The sequence below is a fragment of the Megascapheus bottae genome, chromosome 19 (assembly GCF_031878675.1).
Source record: "Megascapheus bottae isolate mThoBot1 chromosome 19, mThoBot2.hap1, whole genome shotgun sequence".
Lineage (NCBI taxonomy): Eukaryota > Metazoa > Chordata > Mammalia > Rodentia > Geomyidae > Megascapheus > Megascapheus bottae.
Window position 1 is genome coordinate 10001368 of NC_143527.1, and position 21924 is coordinate 10023291.

The window sequence follows — 21924 nt, forward strand, 5'->3', positions numbered from 1 at the left end:
TGTTCTGGTCCTGGGGTTTGAACTCAGGGCTGGGGCTCTGTCTCTAAGCTGTTTTATTCAAGGCTAGCACTTTACCACTTGAGCCATAGCTCCACTTCCAAATTTTGTGTGTGTGTGATTTGTTGGAGATCAGAGTTTCACAGATTTTCCTACCTGAGCTGACTTCAAACTGTGATCCTCAGATCTCAATCACTTAGGTATCTAGGATTATATGTACGAGCCACCAGCTTTTTGGAATTGTTTTTAAGTGTATAATTTCCATCCCAGATTGACAGTGCCATGTCTTAAAAAATCACTCCATTCCAACTTTCTGGAACATATTGGATGAGAATATTGATAATAATTGATAATAATATTACTTAAAATAAATACCATGTTGTTGGTTTGGGCCCGTCAAGACCTTTGGGATTTGTGACTATGTCACTGAAAATATTTTCATTTGCACTAATGAATTCTGTTAGTATGTTTGTTTCTAATCCAGCTGAAGCTAAGTCCCTGCATCCTGATACTATGAAGCTTCTGTCTTCAGGCTGTGAACCTTCTGAATTATGCCCACTCAGATAAGATCCAATTCACTTAGCTATATGGGCATTCAACTCAGATTTCTTCAGCTTGTTTACATTGTATACAGAGAAATATTATGCTTATGTAGTTTGAAAAAAATAACTAAGTCCTAAGTAAGGTATTTCTTTGAAATACCTTGTCTAAGATATTATTCTCAAGAATTAGTTTAACTTAATTTAGTAAATATGAAACTGACTTCTGGTAAGCATAATTTTCTCTTCTAAGCCTTTGCTAACTAGTTTTTAAGTAGAATTTTGTTTAGGTTGAGCTATGTAACATAAACATGAGTATAAAAATTTTCAGAACTGTTTGAGAATATGAGAGGACAACAATGACAGTTCTATATTTTACATTTCACTCAAATATTATTAATATGTCAACTAATATTTAGTTCATATTCAGATGTCACAAAATGTCTTAGAATAGTATCCAGATAAGCTTCATATATTATATTTAGTTGTGAAGTCTCTTTAGTCTTCTTTACAAAGTATTCTTGAAATTTATAACAATTTCTCTCTGCCTTTTATAGGTTTCACAATATTGGACAACTTTGAGGAGCTCAGTACAGTTCTATAGACTTTTTATATTTGAATTCATATATTTGTCATTTCATAATCTAATTCTGGTCAGTTGTTTATAGGAAGAAAGCACATAGGTGATGTGCCTTTCATCAGAGGTTAGATAATGTTCCTTTATCCCATACTTGTGATTTTAATTTCATGTCCTGGTTAAGGTAGTATCTGTTGGGTTTCTCTACTACAAATTATCCCCCTCCCCTTTATTAACCACTTTGAGGACATGTTTGAAGTTTACTCTTTTGTTCTTGTTGTTGGTGGTGGCGGTGGGATTTGAATTTAGGGCTTGGACATTGTCTCTGAGCTTAAGGCTAGCACTCTACTACTTTGAACTACAGTGCCACTTTTGGTTTTGTGATGGTTAATTGGAGATGCAGGGCTCACAGACTCCTGCTTGGGCTGGCTTTGAGCTGTGGTCCTCAGATCTCAGCCTCCTGATTAGCAAGATTATAGTCATGAGCCACCAGCAATTAGAATTAATTTTGTTGTCTTGATAACTTCTTTCTAACATTCTTCAGGTTGGGCTAGGAGCTCCATCTCAGAACCACTAAATCCCTGCGTGGCTGCACATGTGAGAAATTTAAAATCTTACTTAGTGATCATTTGCTAAGTATCTCTTCACCAAATGTGAGCTATCTTCTCTTATCTACATCTGTACAATGGCTAATGCTGTGATGTCAGCATCTTTTTAGACCATTTTAAGCAACAGAGGTGAACACTTTTTCTCCCTTCTGTTACCTGTTAAAATTTGCCATCATACTGCACAGCTGTTCACCTTTGGATGTGTTTAGTCCCACCCAACTTAATTGTTTTATTAGTCATTACTTCTGACCTCTGCATGCTGGTTTGGAAGTCAAAGTACCAATCGTTGCACTTTTTTAAAAGCTGCATTAAGGAGTATGTGCTATGCTAAGGCTCTCAGCTGAAGCTCCTGTTACAGGTATGGGTTTTTAAAACATCAGGACAAAAAAATACCAGATTTGATATTAACTCAGTAGCTGTTGTGGGAAACATTATTTTTTCCCTCCTTCCCTACTGCTGTAGGTTCATGGTACCATTTAACTAAAATTGGTCTGCAAAGTTCACTGTGGCAGTCATTTTAGTCTTTATCCCACATTTTCTTTTACTGCCTTGTTCTGTGTATATGCTATCTCTCTAAGTTTTTCTTTTGCCATTGGCTTTCCAGACAAAGCATTCTCTTTTTGTTTGTTTTGTTTTCTTGAAAGACAACTGTCTTTAGCAATTGTGATCCTAAGTTTTCTTTATGCATATTAGAGCAACTATTTTGTCTCCTAAATTGTTGATATGGATTTATTATTACAGCTATACTTCAAATAAATTTTGTATTACTTGATTATGGAATTTTCTAACCTGTCAAAATGCTCAAATGATTCACTAGAAATCACAGTTTCATCAAAGAAAATAATATACCATAATTAACAGCAACAAAATCTTTATCCAAGATTATTGCAATAAGGGAGTGAAGTCAACTGGACACAAAAGTCAGGAGAGTTTCAGTGACATTAATAGAGAACTTAGTCAGTGGTTTATGCTATCTGTGTCTGCTTATAATGTGCCAGTTCTGGTTAGGCTCTGGTTCTTCCACAGGGATTTGGAGATGGACAGTCTTTCTTAATGATTACATTTCAAAGGGATAGCTCGCAGGTCCTTGAGAAAGACAGTCTAAAGTCTTAGAACTGGTAAGAGACTGGGAGAAATTTTATTTACATTTCAAAGGATCAGAGAAAGAATTCAGAATTATTAATTTTCTAAGGGTAAAATTCTTGGAGAGAAATGCTTTTTGGTCAGCAAGAAACTTGTCTAAAGTTTAGGCATCTTGATGAAAGCAGAGTTGTGTCTACTTGCAGATCTGTAGGTACCAAAATCATCATTGGTCATGACTCTTGAACCAAGTTCCTGGTCATACATGTAGGCTGTGGTTTAAAAGGAAGTACTGTGCCTCCAAGGGAATGCTAAAATTAGGTTACAATGGCTTGGACAGAGACAGGAGAATTTGTGGAGAGGAACCACACTGGTCCAGGATGTCAGTTGTAATGATGGTTTCTCCCATAGGAATTGCTAATCTCTTTTCTCTGTATTACACACACAATGAAAGCATTTTATAATTGTATATCTTTTAATTAATTTAACTTTGAAGTCCAAGTGTTAGAGGCTAGAAAGAAGCATAGTAATTAATTCCTATACTTCACATCCCTTCCTTGTAACTTCCCTGCTGTCATTCACATAGGGTTTGAATGTAACCCTCCAGTCTCTGTATTGGTGTTTGGCCCTTTATCATGCTTTATACTATAAAACACTTGCATTAAGGTACACTTTCATTATTTTAGTTTTTGTTCAGATGACCTTGAAATGCTCCACAGAGAGAAATGATAAGGAGTAAATATTTTAAGTGGTTTAGGATTTCTTATGAGACTTTTTTCTTTTGTAGCTTTTTTCTTTCTTCATTTATAAATTCCTATATTGTTTTTTAAAATATTTTTATTGTTGGGGTAATGTATAAAGGGTTTATAGTTGTATTAGGCAAGCAGTAGGTACATTACTTCTCATACATTAATACCCCCTCTCATGTTTTGTCCCCATTTCCCTCCTCCCACACCCTCCTAATCATCTTGTTTGCCCCCCTTTCCCTTTTCTATTTCAAATAAGCAAATAAACGTATATACAATATACCAGATAACAAAGTCAGATACACTAACAATATTAACCAAAGGACAAAAAAGAAAAACAGAAATAACATAATACATTAAGAACAACAATCACACAAGATAAAAGCTCTTGTTTCCATATCCTACAGATCCTTTCATTTAATCTCATTCTAAATGACCTATATACCTAGGTTTTGAGCTATTGTAATCCTCTACTAGGAAAGTCATAGATGTGTAATAATTATTCAAAAGAGGGAAACCATTGAAACTATGTTCCTTTGTCTGGCTTACTTCACTTAGTATGATTTTTTTCCAGGTTGGGGCAATGTGATTCTTTCTGATGGCAGCATAGAATTCCATTGTGTATAAGTGCCTCATCTTCTTGATCCAACAGGAGCATCTGGAGTGGTTCCATATCTTTGCTATGGTAAATAGTGCTGCAATGAACATTTGGGTAAATGCCTACTAGTGGAATTGCTGGGTCATAGGGGAGCTCTATGTTTAGTCTTTTAAGGAAGTTCCATAATGCCTTCCATGGTGGTTGAAGGAGTTTACACTCCCACCAACAGTGTAGTAGGGATCCCTCCTGGTCACATCCCCACATGCAACCTGTATTGCTTTTACTCAACAAAACTGTTTAATCTGTCTGACTTTTGGTAGTTTCCTGTTAACCTGAGCATTTGATAGGCATGCAGTTGCTCATTTTATTCCTTTGGAGCCCTAAAGAACAGAGGTTAGGCAATTTGGGAATATAATTTGCTACCCTGAAATTCATTTCCACTCAGATGCTGGCTATTGTCTAAATTCAGAAGTTGTCTAAATGCAGATCAGTGGCCATTGTGGGGTTTGTTTCAATATGAAAAAACTCTAAAATACTGTGATAATTCTCTTCCTTATATTCTGAGTACAAACTAAAGTTCTTTTTTTGCAGAATGGTATCTTGCCTGGTTGGCAAAACATTGGTTTTTGTCCCTTTTGTTTCACCATAGTTGTTGTAAACTCTTTGTTTGAAATTAATACACAGGAGTAAATATCTAACAAAATGCTTACTTTGCTGATACTGAAAAGTTTTCATAGCATTCAGTTATTCAGAAGATAAAACAAAACGGTGTGAAGAGTTCAGCAGTCTGACCAGGGTATTCTTAAGCAAGTCTATTGTATAAACTGCAATCATGGTTTGGCAAGCTTCCCAAGAGTAAGAAAATTCATTCAAAGTGCTTCTCTTGCCTGAGGGCTATGGAACTAGACATGCCATAGTAAGGTCATTAGGAGTGGATTAATTTTATTGAGGTCTTGCTTATGAGCAAATTCATGGAAAGATTTATGATCATTAATTTAGTGCCTAGAAAGTTACAAGTAATATAGGCTTACTTGTATTATTTCATTTAATGCCTCCCCAAACCATAATCAGTGGATATAATTTGATTTTCAGATAATTTAAATTTGAGTGAGTTTCTCTACTTCACACAAACAGAATTAGCTAGATAATTTTAAGTGCTTAATAAGCAACTACCTTGTGTTCCAGTGAAAGGTTGCATAAGCATTATTTAATTTAAAATGAATCCGCCTACCATGTCTCAATGAAGTATTCAATAGTTATTCCCATTTTGCAGATAAGAAAATTGAACCCTAGTGAGGATAATGTGAATTACTTAAACAGTTTCTAAGGAACAGAGCAATAGATTAGCCTTAGAATAGCAGCTTCAGATTCTGAATTCTTTATACTGTGCCAGTGTTTGGGTACTAACTTGAATGCTGTGGGTAAAAAGCTCATGGTTCAACCAATATCCATCTACATCCTTGCATGGAATATGGCATATGGGTTACGAGGGGGCAGGATAGAGAGTCTCTTGTACACAGCTCTGTGCAGGTGACAAGCTGTCAGCAGCTGCTCCTGTGTCTTTCTCCCTAGACTGGACTGTTTCCAAGGAAACAAGAAAAGGTGTCGGGAATTAGGGTATAATAATTTGATCTTTATTGACAAGCATAAAATGTGAACATCTTCTAATTTTCTATTCTTTTCAGCTAATATTTCCTGTAGCTCTAGCCCCAGTGGAATTGGGCTCTAGGGCAGTTGTTCAGAGGCTCCTGGACCTCAGGGTACTCAACGTGAGGAGGCTCTCAAGGTCCTTTATGATCTGTGCCTTTGCTTACTATATTATGCATACATCATCCATGTTTATAGTGCATAGGCTGGAACCCGCAAGATTTATTTAGGTTTATGAGTCTTGTCTCAAGAAGAGACAGTTGGTCTGTAGAAAAGGTACACTCTTTCCTGCCAGGACCAACTCCTCAAGTGGAGAAAAGCTACACTTGGCTCATTGCACACTTTAGTGTGGCAATATGAAGGACAAAGTAAAAGTAACAATATCTGCTGCTTGTATTCAAATTCCAATATTAACTTGTGTCTTTGCGTAAGTACTTCAACCTTACTTAGAACCTTACTTTCCCTGTAAATAAATTGGAGATAATACAGTGACAGTGCCTAGCTGACAGGGCTCCTGTGAGTTCCAATAAGGTATAAAATGCTAAAGAGAATGGCTGTACACTTTGTTACCTTATAACAATAATCTTCAATGGAACAACCTTTGGGTTGTATAAAGCAATAGAAGAAATTGAGTATTTGAAAAACTATGAATTATTGGTTGAAAATTTGTTTATGTAAGTTACATGGAAGAATAATTTTATATTGTTCTTATCTAGAAGGACCTGAGAATTCATAAGAGATATGTGGTAAACAAACTTAGCAAGGATTCATATATATGATAGGAATGATGCAATGAATAAAATACCACTAAGCAAGATGGGAATTTCAATTGGTAAGATTTGGTTTTTGTTGAATAATAACCACTGGGAGGGAAAGGTACAAGGGGCATAAACATGATATTTTTATTTGGGGAATGATGCTATGACAAGCATCTTGCTGGACTAGAGAGTAGAGAGTTACGTGAATTAGCTACAGAAACATGATCTTAAGAGAGCCAAAGCAGGAGTCAGATTATTCTGGCATATGAATTATGGCTGGACTACATAGGCCCTGAATGTAGAAAACAATCTGAGCCAGTAGTCCAAGCTACTCTTTCCTTCTATGCCCTTCTCTCCTTTCTGCATTGCCAGTATTCTCCTCTTGCTTCGTTACTTCTTTTCCCATTGCTACTCACTTTTGGGATAGATGCAATATTGACTTTACTTCATTGAATTCTTTCAGCTTCATCATTAATTCAGTATTCTCATTTCCTTGAGAAATGTGCTTGTTTTTTTCCACTTTTCCTTTTCAAGACGAAGTCTAGGCCACTCTGCCCAACTACAGATAGTTTTCTTTGGGTGATATACTACCTTTTGTCTAGTTAGATAGGACTAACGATGGCATGATTATGTAATATAAGATGCAATTCCCTAAGCATCAAAGATATTTTCCTTTGGAATTAATGTGAACCTGACATACTTTGGTAGACATGGGAAAGAGTACATTCAAGAGTATTCTCCGAAAAATCAATGAAGTAATTTTTAGTTGAAGTTATAGAAATGAATGCTATCTCCAAAAATGCATATCTAGCATTTTTAATGATGACAAGATATTTAAAGGTGACAAAGTCTATCGCTTTTAAGGTCAGTGCACAGTGATTGAAGGGGACAGGACATAGAAAGGTTCTGACTAGCTCTAATGCTATGGAAAAGACAAGAACACAGCTGGCTTTGCTGATAAATAACAACCAATAAGTGACAAAGGGGAAGAAGCCAGCACACATACTTTTCTTCTCCTTCATCTCCATTGAAAACTAGTTCAAGAAGTGATAAGTCAGCCGTCTTTGTAATGACAGCTTGTGTGATTGAGCACCCAACTGTGTTGTGAAGTTGAGGGCAGATCAGTAATACTGACCTGTTTTTATTCTTGTTCTTTACTCTGCCACTTTTATTCTTACTTTTCTTGGTTTAATTGTCCTAGAAAACATTAGGTAGTAAGTCTTTTGGTGGCTTATTTTTTTTTTAAGAATCTGGAATAAATACTTTCATGGTCTTGTTCTGTGTACTCTGGACACCTGAATCCAATCAGTAAAGTTCTTGTCTAGTGGTTCTCAAAAGAGTGACTTCTGGACCCTGCAGAACCAGCAACTCTTGGAAATTTGTAGTAAACACAAGTTCTTGGCCCTAATCTCAGCTCTACTAACTTGGAAACTCTTGTTGATTTTGATGCACAGTGATGTGTGAGAACGTTTGTTCTAGTCTAAGTTCTGTGCTCCCATTCACAAGCTTAGTTGCCTGGTTTTGTAATTAAATTTTTATTACAATACATCTCACATTTGTTCACTTATATTCTACAGTTCCTTTTGTGCCATAAGGAAGAATTGAGTAGTTAGTCTAAAACATTCACTGCGCGAACTTTTATGAGAGATGCCTACTCTAACCAGGCATTTTTTGTCCCAACAAGCGAATTATATCCTTGCCAAAGGTCAGTGGTCTTCTTTCCCAAATTCAGTTGTACCAATTGTTCTTCTTGTTATTATTTGGCCTAATTAATTTTACTTAAACCAATGTCTTGTTAATTTAGTGATGAAATGAGGAATTGGGCTATTTTATTTCCATGGAAAGTACACTAAATGCTTTGAAGAGACTTGTAAGTAACTAGTACATAGTACTTTGGAAATGCATATGCACAACAAACCTAGAAAATACCAAAAGAAATGAAGCTCCAGGATGGTTTTGCATTATGATTAGGTTCAGATTTTGTTTTAAAAGAATCTCATATTGTTACTGTATCTGACTTTGTTACCTGCTGGATTGTATATATGTTTATTTGTTAATTTGAAATAGGAAAGGGAAGGTGGAAAACAAGATGATTAGGTAGTGGTGGGAAGAAATGGGGACAAAACCATGAGAGGGGGTATCAATGTGTAAGAAATAATGCACCTACTACCTGGCAAATGCAACTCTTAACTCCTCTATACATTATCCCAACAATGAAAAAAATTAAAAATTATAAAATTTCTCAGCATTTGGGACCTAAGAATCAGAAAGTGGAAGAGAAAGATTATATCAATGAAAAAAAGAATAAAATTGCCTTATATAAGAAAAAATGAATAACTAGAGATTCTTAGGGGGTGGCTCATGAAAGAATCATTTAGAAAGCCAGCAAACGGGCCACTATTAGAGAAATGACAATACTATTAAAGAGAATGACTAAATAAATAAAATTAATATTTCAAGTAAAAGGTGAAACTTTAGTTGCTTTGTGGTTTGGCCTTTAAATAGTCTTCTAAATCAAGTGTTCAGAATACAGACTGAGGCAAGAGAGAAGACTCCTTTTTGGTACCTGAAAGCAAATGCCCACATCATGCCCATATATACTTATAAGCACGCTATTGCCCATCACCAGGATCTATGGATATTTTTCAGTTTTTCTGAATCCATGCATCAGGATCAGCTTATTAAAGCACAGACGACTGGAAATGTCCTCAGGAACCTTCATTTGAATGGTTCCAATGCTTGTGAACATATGCAAAAGATCTAACAGTACAGAGTAATCACCCATTTAATTATTTAAGACCAAATCATGAAATAATATGCAACCTAAACTCAGTGGATTATAGGAAATCAGTTAACGTTTTTCCTAATTTCTTCATTAAAATGTGTCATTATGTTTTAATAGTCCTCTTTAAATTTCTATGGGAGAAAATGATAAATGCATAGATAAGTTTTGAATTTGCTCTTCTTTATTTTACTCGAGCCTCCACTATACAGGGGACTTTAGTAGTTAGAAAAGTCCTGGAGTTTATAAAATCCTAAAGCTATAAAAGTATAAAATAGAATAGAGATGTATGTATGAATGTATATATGACTGAATAATATAATGTTAACAACATTCTGTCCAAGGCACCAAAATAGACATGAAATTTAAAAGAGAAGTGGCAAACTCAAGAGAAAATTTCAGTGTCAGGGACTGAGATGGTGAGTTGGCTCGAATGTCATAAGGGAGAGATGATGAGTAGAAAGAGTGGGGACTACACTTGAGTGGATCTCTGGAGAATTTGGTTACTGTCTAGTGACAGTACCATTTCTTATGGCAGGGAAAAAGCAGACAGGGATCCCTTAGAGTTGTGAACACTAGTGTCTGGTGCTCAAGTTACATGTGAGGAAGCTAAAACAACATGGCACAGGGTAGACGAGGGAGGAAATGTCAGAGGGGTAGAGGAAGGAACAGACAGACTTACAAAGACAGAGATCAGACAAAGACAGGAGAGTGCTCTCTGTGCCCTGGGATGGATTTACTCCCACTATGACTACAAAAGTATTTCCTGAAGATTCCGTTTTGACATTGTCAGGGAGGGAGAACTGCCTCTGTGGCAGGAGACATCAGCCTCAAATTCTTCCAGCAGAAGCCAAGAGCAGCAGCCACATTCTGCAGCTGTTCTCAGGCATGTGTGGCATTTCCTCTGTTCTTCCTTCTTGTATTCCTTCTCTTATCCCCTCCCTGCATCCCACTTCCATCCTGGAAGGTAGAACATAGCAGTTGTTCCTCAGGGAACAGTGAGGGAAAGACATGAACTACAGCCTTTAGAGGAGGGATGACTGGATTTATGCCCTTGAAATTAGGGGGGGGGAATCTTTGGAGGCATTTAGCTATGTGATTGTTAACTAATTCGCATAAAGAAAAATCTGGAGACAGTCTTCTTTGAAGTAACTGCTGTGAAATTCTCTTTATGATTTCCATTGATGGTGGACATAATCGATCATCTGCCTGAGATGGTCTTTAATGAAAGGTCAGATTTTTCCTAGACACCCCAGGGAAAAATACATAAAAGCTCAAATTATCTCATGATGTCACAGGCATAATTGTTTTTTAGCTTCCATGAGCTTACATCATTGCCACCTTACACAGTACAGTGTATATTCTACATGGTCATATGCTTTACTGTCATCTAGGTATTAAAATGTTATTAAAAGTATTTATACACACCTACCAATCACAATAGCTTCTGGTGCTGCAAGACTCTCATTTATTGTTCCAGACTAGCTTTCTACCATTTCTCCTTCCTTATTATTTTTTTGGGATTCAGTTATAGGAGAATAGAAATAATCTGAGTGAGATGGGCATTTTCTCAGCCTCCTCTCTAAGAAGATTTGCCATGCCAGCTGCTGTCTGATGAAAGGACCCTGTTTCTGTCTCAAACTTCTTCTCACAGCCCAAAGGTCACCACTGGGCTGTACTACAGGCCTTCACACATGGTCATCTATTACACATCAATGACAGAACTCTGTCATTTAGCAGATATTTTAGCATATGATATGATCCCTATTTAAAATGTGATTTCAGGTTGCAAGCAGGGCCCTAAATATCCTGAGCTTACTTTTCTTTGATCTTTTCCAGCTTTCATGCTGCAGTTTCAGGTCTGTGTCTTACCCTATCCCAGACTTCCTGCTATCTCCCCCAACTTACCTTTGAATTGAAGGGAAACCTCAAAGTTCTGCAGGGATCACTTGGGAGAGGAGGTGGTAAGAAGCCGAAGCCAGTGGAGAAGGCTCAGAGCCTTTCACCCCAGCTTCCACCAGAATAGCTGTCTTTTCATCTGTTCTTTAGGTTGAGCTTCTTTGTAAGAATGAGTTTATAAGTTTGATAAAAAGAATTCTACTGTTTAAACTGGGTGGAAATCAATAGGTTTAGGCCTAGAATCATCCCTTTGATGTATAAAACAGTTATTCTGAAGGGTTAGTGCCTTATTGAGCATTACCAATTAATCCAAATAATTCCCAACTGAGGCTTTGCAGTGGCCAGAGCTGGATTGAATGTATTGGTCTTTGTGTTCATAGAGATTCAAGAAAGTGGCATTAGTATACTCAGAAGAAAAGCTGAGAAGTTGAGAGATGGATTCCTGGGTGAAGACAAAAAGAACTTGTGCCTATTTTGTGTCTGTTCAGCCCCTTCCGTGATAGGAGCTGCATCATAAGGTAGGAATGGCCTCACACAGGAGAGATGCCTGCTGACTCTCCTTTCTAGAGAGACTATGCAGAAAGAACCCATTGACTTCTGTGGCAACCCTATACCTGCACATTCCTGAAAGCTTGACATCTTTCCTTCCATGTCATTTTACCTTCACCCTCACATCCAAGTATCAGCCGCATTACCAAGTGGGGTTGTCCTGCTTTGATGACATTTCAGTATTCTGGATTTTCTTCATTCCATTCTGCCTTGGGGATTTTCTTCTCCATTTGTCCTTTGGGTTAATCATTTAGGACTCGGCTTACAAGTTTCATCTTCAAAGGAATTTTCTTTAATCTTCTAGTATGAACTAGCTGTCCATAATCTTTCACCATGTTCTTCAGCGTTCCGTTGTCTGTTGGCATAAATTGCAATTAGAAATTTATTTGTGGTCACGGTTATACTATGCAACTCTTCAATACATGTACCTTAGTGAGGAAATGTGACTCTTATATTCTGACGCATTGAGCTGCATGGAATCTCTAAGGTACTCAGAGAATATTTGTTAAATAAATGGTTTAGTTGTTTTCCCTTAACCCTAACACCCAGGCTCCTACTTCTGTAGGTTCTTCCTTCCAAAGCTCGCAGGTCCTCCCCCACCTTCACATGTGCACTATCGTTGTACCAGTTTAGGCTTCCTCACAACTCACCTGGGCAAGGTGAGGACTTCCTAACCTTTCTTCTGCTTCTTCCAGGACATTGCTTTGGTGTTCTTCTGGCATCCTGACATGTAGTCTGCTTTTGTTTTTTTCTCTAGACACATTGGATTCATTTCTAAATCTTTGGCTGCTATTTCTTCCATTGTTCCTATTCTTCTCTCTTACCCTCTGTTTCCAAGTTGACTCTTACTTTTTTTTTTTGCCAGTCCTGGGCTTGAGCTCAGGGCCTGAGCACTGTCCTTGGACTTTTTCAAAGCTAGAGCTCTACCACTTGAGCCTCAGCACCACTTCCAGTATTTTTTCTATGTATGTGGTCCCAAGGAATCAAACCTGGGACTTTGTGCATGCTAGGCAAGCACTCTACCACTAGGCCAAACTCCTTGATGGAGTCTTACTCGTTTTTTTAAATTTTCCTTAGATTCCTTCTTTGTTCCAGTTCACCTGATTCATACTTTTCTGTTATACTCTGCGGCTCGGGGAATCGCCCATACAGTTCTCATGATAGCACTTTCATCAGCTTGTTTATTGGGCTTTGTCTCTTATTAGACAACAAACTTAGAAAAGATGAGAATTAGATCTTTTCATGCCCACTGGGAATATTTTTTCTTGATACTTATATAGGAAGTGCTTAATATGTATGTATGTATGTATGTATGTGTGTGTGTGTATGTATGTATGTGTGTGTGTATGTATGTATGATGAATCAATAAATGAATGCATATAAGAAAGGACGATTTTGATGAACAAGGATCAGGATTTTGTTTTGGAAACCATTGATGTAGACAAACTGTGACTAAAATTATGATTTTAATTTAGCCTTTTCTTTCTACATTTTCCTTTCTTACATTTTGAGGTGTAATTGAGCCCTTGCATTTCTTTACCTGAGAAGAAGCTTAGCGTGGGTGAGCTAAAAGCACGAGCTACTTGGAATTGGAGACTACTCTTTTCTCTGGAAGCCAAAGATCTTGGGAAAAAATAATGCATATCACTGGGAGAGGAGGAGACATTCTTTTGGAGGGTCAAGAGTGGAGGAAATGAATTTTCTTGAAGTGAGAATATGATAGAGATATGTAGAACCCCAGAATAGGAATCGCTTTATGTCGAGGCCAAGAGAAACCAGCAAGACTCTAGAGGAAAAGAAAATCTATATACTCTATGTATTCTGCATGATTTCAGTCTCTGTGGACATTAGATACACTCTATGTGGTGTTTCATATATAAAAATTATATAGAAAAATAGATTTGATAAATGTAACTACATATATATGTATATGTATATCTATATGTTCAAGATAACATGTCCTATTCATTATACTTATTATCCATGTATACTTCATGAATACTGGTATTCATGTATACTTATATAGTTATTATTCATGTATACTTAGCTAGAGAATATATATTGCGTATTGTTTTTGTATGTGTATATATAGGCTATATAGGCAATATATACACATATCAAACACTAAATGCCCTTTTCTTTTTCTTTTTCTTTTTTTGTTGTTGGTAGTGGGGCTTGGACTCTGAGCCCGGGCGCTGTCCCTGAGCTCTTCAGCTCAAGGCTACAGCCCTACCCCTAGAGCCACAGCACCACTTTAGGTTTTCTAGTGGTTAATTGGAGGTTAAGAGTCTTACGATCTTTAGTGCCCAGAGTGGCTTTGAACTGTGATCCTCAGATCTCAGCCTCCTGATTAGCTAGGATTATAGTGTGAGCCACTGTGCCTGGCTTAAATATTGTTTTCTTTTGAAATTCTGTTAAGCCTTTCTCTATATGTGCTGTCTTTGAAGAAGCTTTCTCTATGTTTCTGGATATGGTCTTTAGTAAAAATAGAACCTGTAGGATTTTTTTATTGTCAGAATAAACCCAGTTTTGTCCCATTTTCCTGAATGAGAAATTAATTACTAGAGCAGTTGGAATATAAACAGAAAGCCATAGAATGAAGTGAAGTAACTGAAAACAAAACATCCAAGGACAGTGTCAGTTATTCTATAATCATACAAATGTTTAGTTGTAGATAATTAGACCCATTTGGCCTAGCAGTATTTTCCTTGTGTACTTATAAACATTTACGTTTTGACTATTAGTGCTGGCCTAGACACTGGGGATTCACAGATGAATAAAATTGAAATGCGGTACATATGAGACCAGGGATACACATTTTACTTTCAAGCCATGTGTGCAGGATGGAATTTCTTGCCTTCCTGTTCAGAAGAGGTTTGTTTCATCCACAGAAAATAAAGAGAGCTGGAGGGTGGTTCTGGCAATACTTTTTGGTAGCACATTTACATGGGGATAATCCTTTTATCTCATGGTGGCATCAGTGATTGACACCAATGGGACAAACTCATCTTTGAACACTACTGTTTCTTCCTCTACTCTGGCAGGAATAGGTATGGTTTGCTTCCCTTATCATCCTTCTTCCTTAAGCCATCTTCCCACACTGAAGAAAATGCTGTGTGCACACGTGTACGTGTAATCTTCTGGTTACTGAAGTAGAGTCAAAGATGGATCCCATTTACTTCATGAAGACGAATCACACTCCTGATGCCTAGTGGCATTTATTTCTTTGAAGAATTGATGAGAATAATCTGCATAGGCGTGCAGAGTGTTCTAGATATAGGAATCTCTCTGGATGTTGAGCAGTGTAGTTATGAAAGCAGCCTCACAGTGCCCTCTGACACTAGCTTTACCTAAAATCTGAAAGCAAAACAATTTAATCTAGTTTTCCAGACAAGAGCTGTTTGATTTTTGCTATGTGACTTCAATTATTACATAATTTAAATCTTTTCAGAAAGAAATCTGAGATCTTAAACGAAAGTCTAGTCCTTAAATTTTAAAAAATGGAATGGCCTTTGACCTTCATTATAGATTGCTGACTTAATTAGAATACTTGTCCCCAAAGGTATTAAGCAAGTACTTTGCCCCTGAAGGTACCACTAATTTTTTGTAGATCACTAATTTTCTGTTCTTTTATTTCTTTTTAAACACATGCCATTAGGTTAAAAAAAAGGGGAAAAATCAAACCCAAAAAGCAACAATAACAAACCGCAAGACTCAAGATTACACTAGTTCTAGGGCACTCTAATCTGGAAACAAAATTATTATATGCTATCTAGTACATCAAGTAGTGTCGAAATTACAGTACTGTCTTTAAATAGAGTATCAAGATCTTTAATGACTGCATTAATTTCTCATTTGCCTTAACAATAAACTTAATATCAAAACATAAATGCATTGCTATTATTACTTATGCATGTTTCTTCTCACTTTTTACCTTGGAGTAGCACTCATCTGCTGCAATGGAAAACTAATTACTGGTATCATCAGTGTCAGATTAAAATAACTCAGTGCCATATTCTTATTTATGAATCACAATAGTAATATACCTTAAAATATTTCTTTTCCTCTGGGGGGAAACTAACATATGGTAACATTAAAGCTGAACGTACTGCTTGCCTTTTAACAACATTGATTCATTGCCTTCTTTTTTCCTCTGTTCTTTTTGAAGCCTAAACTACTGTAATTCTCCTTTAACTGGTCTTCCCACTGGGCAAATTTAACCTCTAAATGGTGTAAAGTTCTGCAGCTCATCTTTCCATTTAAAAAAGAGCTAAATTTGCATATATTTTCTTCATGGAAAAATTTACCTTGCCTTCTAGGAAAGCTCTGTGGTGATTTAAAAATGTTATCGCAAAGTCTTTAGAGCCTTAAGAGTTCTGGCTTCTACCTCCAGGACCTGCAGATAGCACAGGCCCACAGATACCACACCAAGGCTTTCTTCAGGATTCTTCACATTGATCAGATAGGTTTCAGTGAAAAGCTTTTTGCATTTGTTGTCCTGACACTTGGAATATTTATCTTTTAGCAAGGGGATACATGCCACTCTGTTTTTAAGTTTCAAATTAAGATAAAAGACACTTTATCTTACGGAGCTTTGAGCGTGATTCTTAAAAGTGTCCTGTTACTCCTCCTAGTCCCTTTTTAGTCTCCCTCCCTCCCTCCCTTTCTCCCTTCCTTCCTTTTCTGTTTTCTTATCCTCCATCCTTTCTTCCCTCCCTCCCTCCCTCCCTTCCTTCCCTCCTTCCTTCCTTCCTTCTCTTTTCTCTCTCCTCCCTCCTCCCTCCTTCATGCTTCTTCTTCCTTCTCTCTCTCCCTTTCTCCATTTCCTTTCTTCTCCCTCTTTTCCTTTCTTTTCTTTTTAAGTTGTATGTAGTCAAGAGGTAAGTAGTGTGTTAAGCTGAACTACAGATAAGGTTTTTATGGGCTCTTAAAGCTGGTATTACAAATGTTACCTTAGCCAGAGTTGTCGCATTGGATGAGTACATTAAGGAATTCATGAAAAAAATGCCAGAACATTAGCAACATCATTCAGTTCAGGATTAGATGTCAAAAACATTCCTGAAGGAAACTTTTGACACATTGATTCAGATTTATCTCTGATCACCAACTCCATCCAAAGTCACTCTTCCCTTGAGTTTAGGTGTCCATATCACCTTAAAGAAGTTTTCTTGAACCCACACACCTAATTGAAGACTATTCTGTAAATCACACACCTCTGTTTTTTTTTTTTTAATGCTGGACCTGGGTATTAACCCTCATCTTTTGTGCTTTCTACTTGAGCCTTACCTCTAGTTTTGGCTTTTTGGGTATCTAATTGGAGATAAGAGTCTTATGGATCTCTTGCCCAGGCTAGCCTAGACCCTCAGATCCTTAGATCCTCAGATCTCAGCCTCCTGACTACTAGGAATCCAGGGGTGGGCCATCAGCGCTGGGCTCACACACTTCTTTTACCCCTTGCCAGTAATGTTGCACTCCCCTGTCCAGTGTCTAGTTTTCATCAGCAGAATGTCAACATTTGGAGGTGTAGATCTCATCTTGTATATCTTATTTCTAAAATCCGAGACCCCTTTCTTGATTTGAAGTCTAATGGGTTGCTAAGGTGGTTAATATGCGATGAGATTGATGAGTTACTACTTTACAAATGTGATTTGAGGGTCCTGCTGCTCAAGACATGGAGAAATAAGCAGTTCTATTATTTGTGGGCAATCAGAAGGATATAATTGCTACGGATCTCTAGCTTCCATTACTTCTGTTCTCTTCAGCCATTTAAGACCAATTTAAGAAATGACTGCTGGAATGCACTTCTGGTAACAGTCTGGGTTGTCTCTATTACCTAGATGTGTTATGGTGTTTGATTGCAGCTAGCACAAGTCCCTTTTGCATCATCTCTGGAGCAAGCCCCTCACTCTTAGCGCACCCACACAGACTGGTTACCCACTTTCTACAAGATGGCCTTTTGTCTAAGAAAGAGAGTCCCAGATGTGCTATTTGGGATCTGCAATTTGACCAGAGTGCTTACGTGTCTGATTCTACTTCCACGTTAAGAAAATAGAGCTTGATAGATCTAATTCAAAGGGTTTTTATAATTAATGTGAGTCACCTTTCCTTCTGATGTTGCATTCATTTGTATATCTTCTAGGAACATCCCTTACATACTCACTAGCAGAAGGGTACACAGCATTGCTCTGGTGGCTTGTGTGTCTTTGCAAACATGGGCTTTTAAAAGGAAATAGTCATTTCTTGCTGTGACTTCAGTGAAGTGGTTTCTTCTGGGCCTCTTTTTACTGAGTCCCTGAGTGTCTGTAGTACTGGGTTCTGGTAAAAGGTACTAACTTCATTCTGAACTTCTTGGAGGAAATTCAGTTGCATTGTGGTCTTGGGCAGCACTGAGGTAGGGACTTGGAGAGGATGGATGCATCTTTGCATCACACTGACCAATACTTTGTGTCCAGTTCTGCTTAGCAAAGAGGAATAGGAACAAGACCTTAAGAAGCTTCAAGTGATCCATGACACTTGGTTTGACAGTGATTTGATCCCAACTCCAGGAAGTCTGAGTAGTCTCAGTGCCAGGTAGAAGGCTATCCATATCTTGTCATATGTGCTGATTTGGCATGAAGTCTGTGACTGCATTTCTTAGGCATTAAAGGGGCTTCTTGAAGAAATTGGGGCAAATCAGCTTGAAAAATTGATTAGGACAAATTGCAGAAGCAAGCAATCCTTGCTGCACAGTCAGTGCAAGGAGGATGATCTTGCTGTAGAAGTCCCTCAGATCTAATTAGCAAGGCAAAACCCTACAGGAAAGACTGTCTACTTGCCCTTTTTCTCTTAGTTTAAACCACTTGAATGCTAAATAAATAATGGAAGCCATGCATTTTTACTAGAAGAAATACACTGTGCATGTCAGGAAGGAGTTAAAAATGAGCTAGAAGGGCTGATCCATAATATGGTTTTCCTCTGCAGGAGGTCCAGACACAGCATATTCTGGACCTGGACCAACTTGAAGGTAAGGACCCACACACCACCTACAGAGGCTCAGTTGCTAAAATGGGGTAGAGATTGAGTTTTATACATAATATATTCAGCACAGTCATAGTCACTGGAAAGGACTCAGCAATTCAGAAGACATTCTTGCCTGGTCTTACTGAATGTGAGGCAGTAATGTTGGATAAATTTAAAATGAAAGCAATACTTTCATATGCAAAGTAGTTCCATAAGATTTCAATTCAAATGTATGTAAATAGAAAGGAATTTTATTTTTGGTGTGTGTCTTTAAAAGAGTAAGCTATATGGAAATGAAATTCTATTGTTTGTGATTTAGGTGCTTCTAAATTCAGGAAATAATTGGACAACTTTTCACTTCATCTGGCTGCTAGACATAAGCTGTAAGAGATCATCATCTATCAAGAAAAGACATTTTAAAGTCAACAGGCCCAAGGATATATTGAATTTGCAAGCCTATAACATTTATGTCTGGCATATTACATAAGGGAATTAATCCAAAATAGTATTATTAGTTGCTTTCTCTATTGTCAGTCACATTAAACCTTTACAATACTCTTTGAAGGATCAGTTTGGGAAACTAGGGACCTCTATCAAGCATTAATTATTGTTTCATTTTAAAACAGGAGAAAATTATGTGGCTAGATCTTAAAGATAAAAGACATTTATACTAATTTGGTCTTTTGTAGTAATTTATTTTAGAATTCTCAGTAGTAACATTAATCTTCAACAACTTATTTGAGGTGATATTAGATTTGAAAAGTATTTTTGAAAAGTATTTTTGGTAGAATAATATTGCAGTCTTGGGGGAATTATGTGTCTTAATTTGAATGTTGGTATAATAAAATTGGCAGTATTCCAAAACAAAAGGAATTTCTGATGTCTTATCATTTTTATCAAATTATTGGTCTTTATTAAGTTAATTTTATTAATTTCTATTCTTTTTAGTGAAGGTAAAGGTAAATATTTCATGATATTTTGAAAGTCTGCAGTTAAAATTATTTTAAATATAGACTGTCCTAATTATGCCTTTACCTCAGTAATAACATGGGTTTACATTTGAATATTATGCCAAGAAAATATTACTTGAAAAGAGATAAAGTTAGCTATTAGACTTGACTCTTCAATAACAGAAACTTGGAGACCATTTAGTGATAATGTTTTCTCGGCTAAGATCTGAGGAGCATGGTTTAAAGTTAACCCAAGTATAGAAGTCCAAGACCCTTTTTTTTCTCCAGTTAATCACCAGGAAAAACCATAAGTAGAACTGTGGCTCAAGTGAATTGTGAGATAAAAAAAAAAGCCCTCATCCAAGCCTGGTTTCAAACTCTAATACTAGTAGCCCCCACCCCCAAAAAACAGCACTTGTAAAATTAGTAGCAATTAGGAGAACTGAAGTTCACAGTATCAACTCACATACTCCTTCATACCAAGTAATTTCATGTGGTTTCACTTTTTTTCCCTGCAAAGTCTTATAGGGTAAAGCATTATTTCTGTGAAAAAGACTTTTTTTTCTTTTTGTCTGTTAGGGAGCTTGAACTCAGAGCCTGGACACTGTTCCTAAGCCTCTTTGTGCTCAAGGTTAGCACTGTACCCCATGAGCTGCAGCTCTACTTCCAGTTTTTAAATGGCTAATTGCAGATAAGAGTCTTGTGGGGACTTTTCTATATGGCTGGCTTCAAACTACGATTCTCAAATCTCAGCCACTTGAGTAGTAGAATTACAGGCATGAGCCAGCCACCAAACCCTGCTTGAAAAGGATTGTTATAAAGGGCTTTGGGCATAATGCTTTGCAGACTCTTAGCTGGTCTCAAATAACCTTCTTACAAAGAGTAAGTGGTATATATATATATATATATATATATATTCAAATGTTGGGGAAGCTTTTGTATGAAAATCAACCTCTATCAATAGAGATGTCTCTTAGAAAAATGTGGTTATAATAAAGACATGCTACTTGGTCTAATGCATATATGGATCTGTCAAGTTCAGTTTTCTTCTCTTCTCTGTATACTTGGATTTCTCTGTTATTATATTGATTATTTTGAGTGGTACAGGGTGACTTTGATTTGCCTCAACAGAAATTGTAAAATGTCCATCTTCTGAGTGGAGAGGCACAGCTTTCCGTGCCCTAAGGTAAACGAGATCTGTATTTAAAATTAGAAGTACCTCTATCGGCTAAATATGCAAACCCTTTCTTTTAGTCTGTAGTAATTCCTGAGCTTTGAGTAATTTCTGGGCTTTGAGGTTACTGAGAGGTATAATGAGGTTCAAGGCTCTTCGTGAATTGATAGTAAGCAAAGATTACTTAGAACTGTAATAATTTGTAAAGCATTTGTAAAAGTTGAAATTAGATTCTTTTGATTACTAAAGATACACAATTATACTAATTGTAACAAATGAGGGAAACCATTGAGCCTATGTTCTTTTGTGTCTGGTTTACTTCACTTAATATGATTTTTTTCAAGTTTTTTCATTTCCTTACAAATGGGGCAATGTCGTTCTTTCTGATGGCAACATAGAATTCTATTGTGTATAAATAACACATCTTGTTGATCCAAACCTTGGACTCGCCTAGCAGAGGTCCACAATAAGGTAAAACCTAGATACATAAGGCCAGATAGGATGAGGCTAAATGAAAGGACCTCCAGGATATAGAAACAAGAGCTATGTAATGTATCATTTTTGTTCTTAATGTACTACGTTATTTCTCATCTCTTTTGTTGTCCCTTGGTTATCTCATATTGTTACATAATCTTACTTGTTACCTGGTATATTGTATATATGTTTATTTGTTTGTTTGAAATAGGATGGGGGGGAAACAAGATGAGGGGAAGGGGTGGGGGGAGAAAATGGGGACAAAAATATGAGAAGGCTATCAATGTGTGAGAAGTAATGCACTTTCTATCTGGCGAATATAATGTAACCCTTCTTTTAATAAAAAAGAAATTAAAAAAATAAAAATAAAAAGGTACACATTTAAATGGTCTGGATAATTCATAATTCATTTTCAGTGGTCCATCATGTTTAGACTGTGGGAATAACGGATAGACTACATCCTCAAGTCATCAACAGCAATGGACTGTGAAGGTAAGGAAGCTGATGATGTGTTTTCATTATTACATGACCACACAAGACATAAGTG

At 36.9% G+C, this 21924-nt stretch overlaps 1 long non-coding RNA gene across 2 annotated transcripts in view; it reads left to right on the forward strand.

The window, feature by feature from the left end:
• The window catches only part of LOC150049619 (uncharacterized), a 286277-nt gene that overhangs the window by 204721 nt on the left and 59632 nt on the right, over nucleotides 1-21924 (forward strand). The window contains exons 2-3 of one of the 2 annotated variants that reach the window (XR_016538815.1): nucleotides 11612-11749; nucleotides 18741-18783. This is a non-coding gene — a long non-coding RNA (uncharacterized LOC150049619). Of the gene's footprint in view, nucleotides 1-11611; nucleotides 11750-18740; nucleotides 18784-21924 lie in introns of those variants that run through there. The other variant, XR_016538814.1, reaches the window with a different exon arrangement.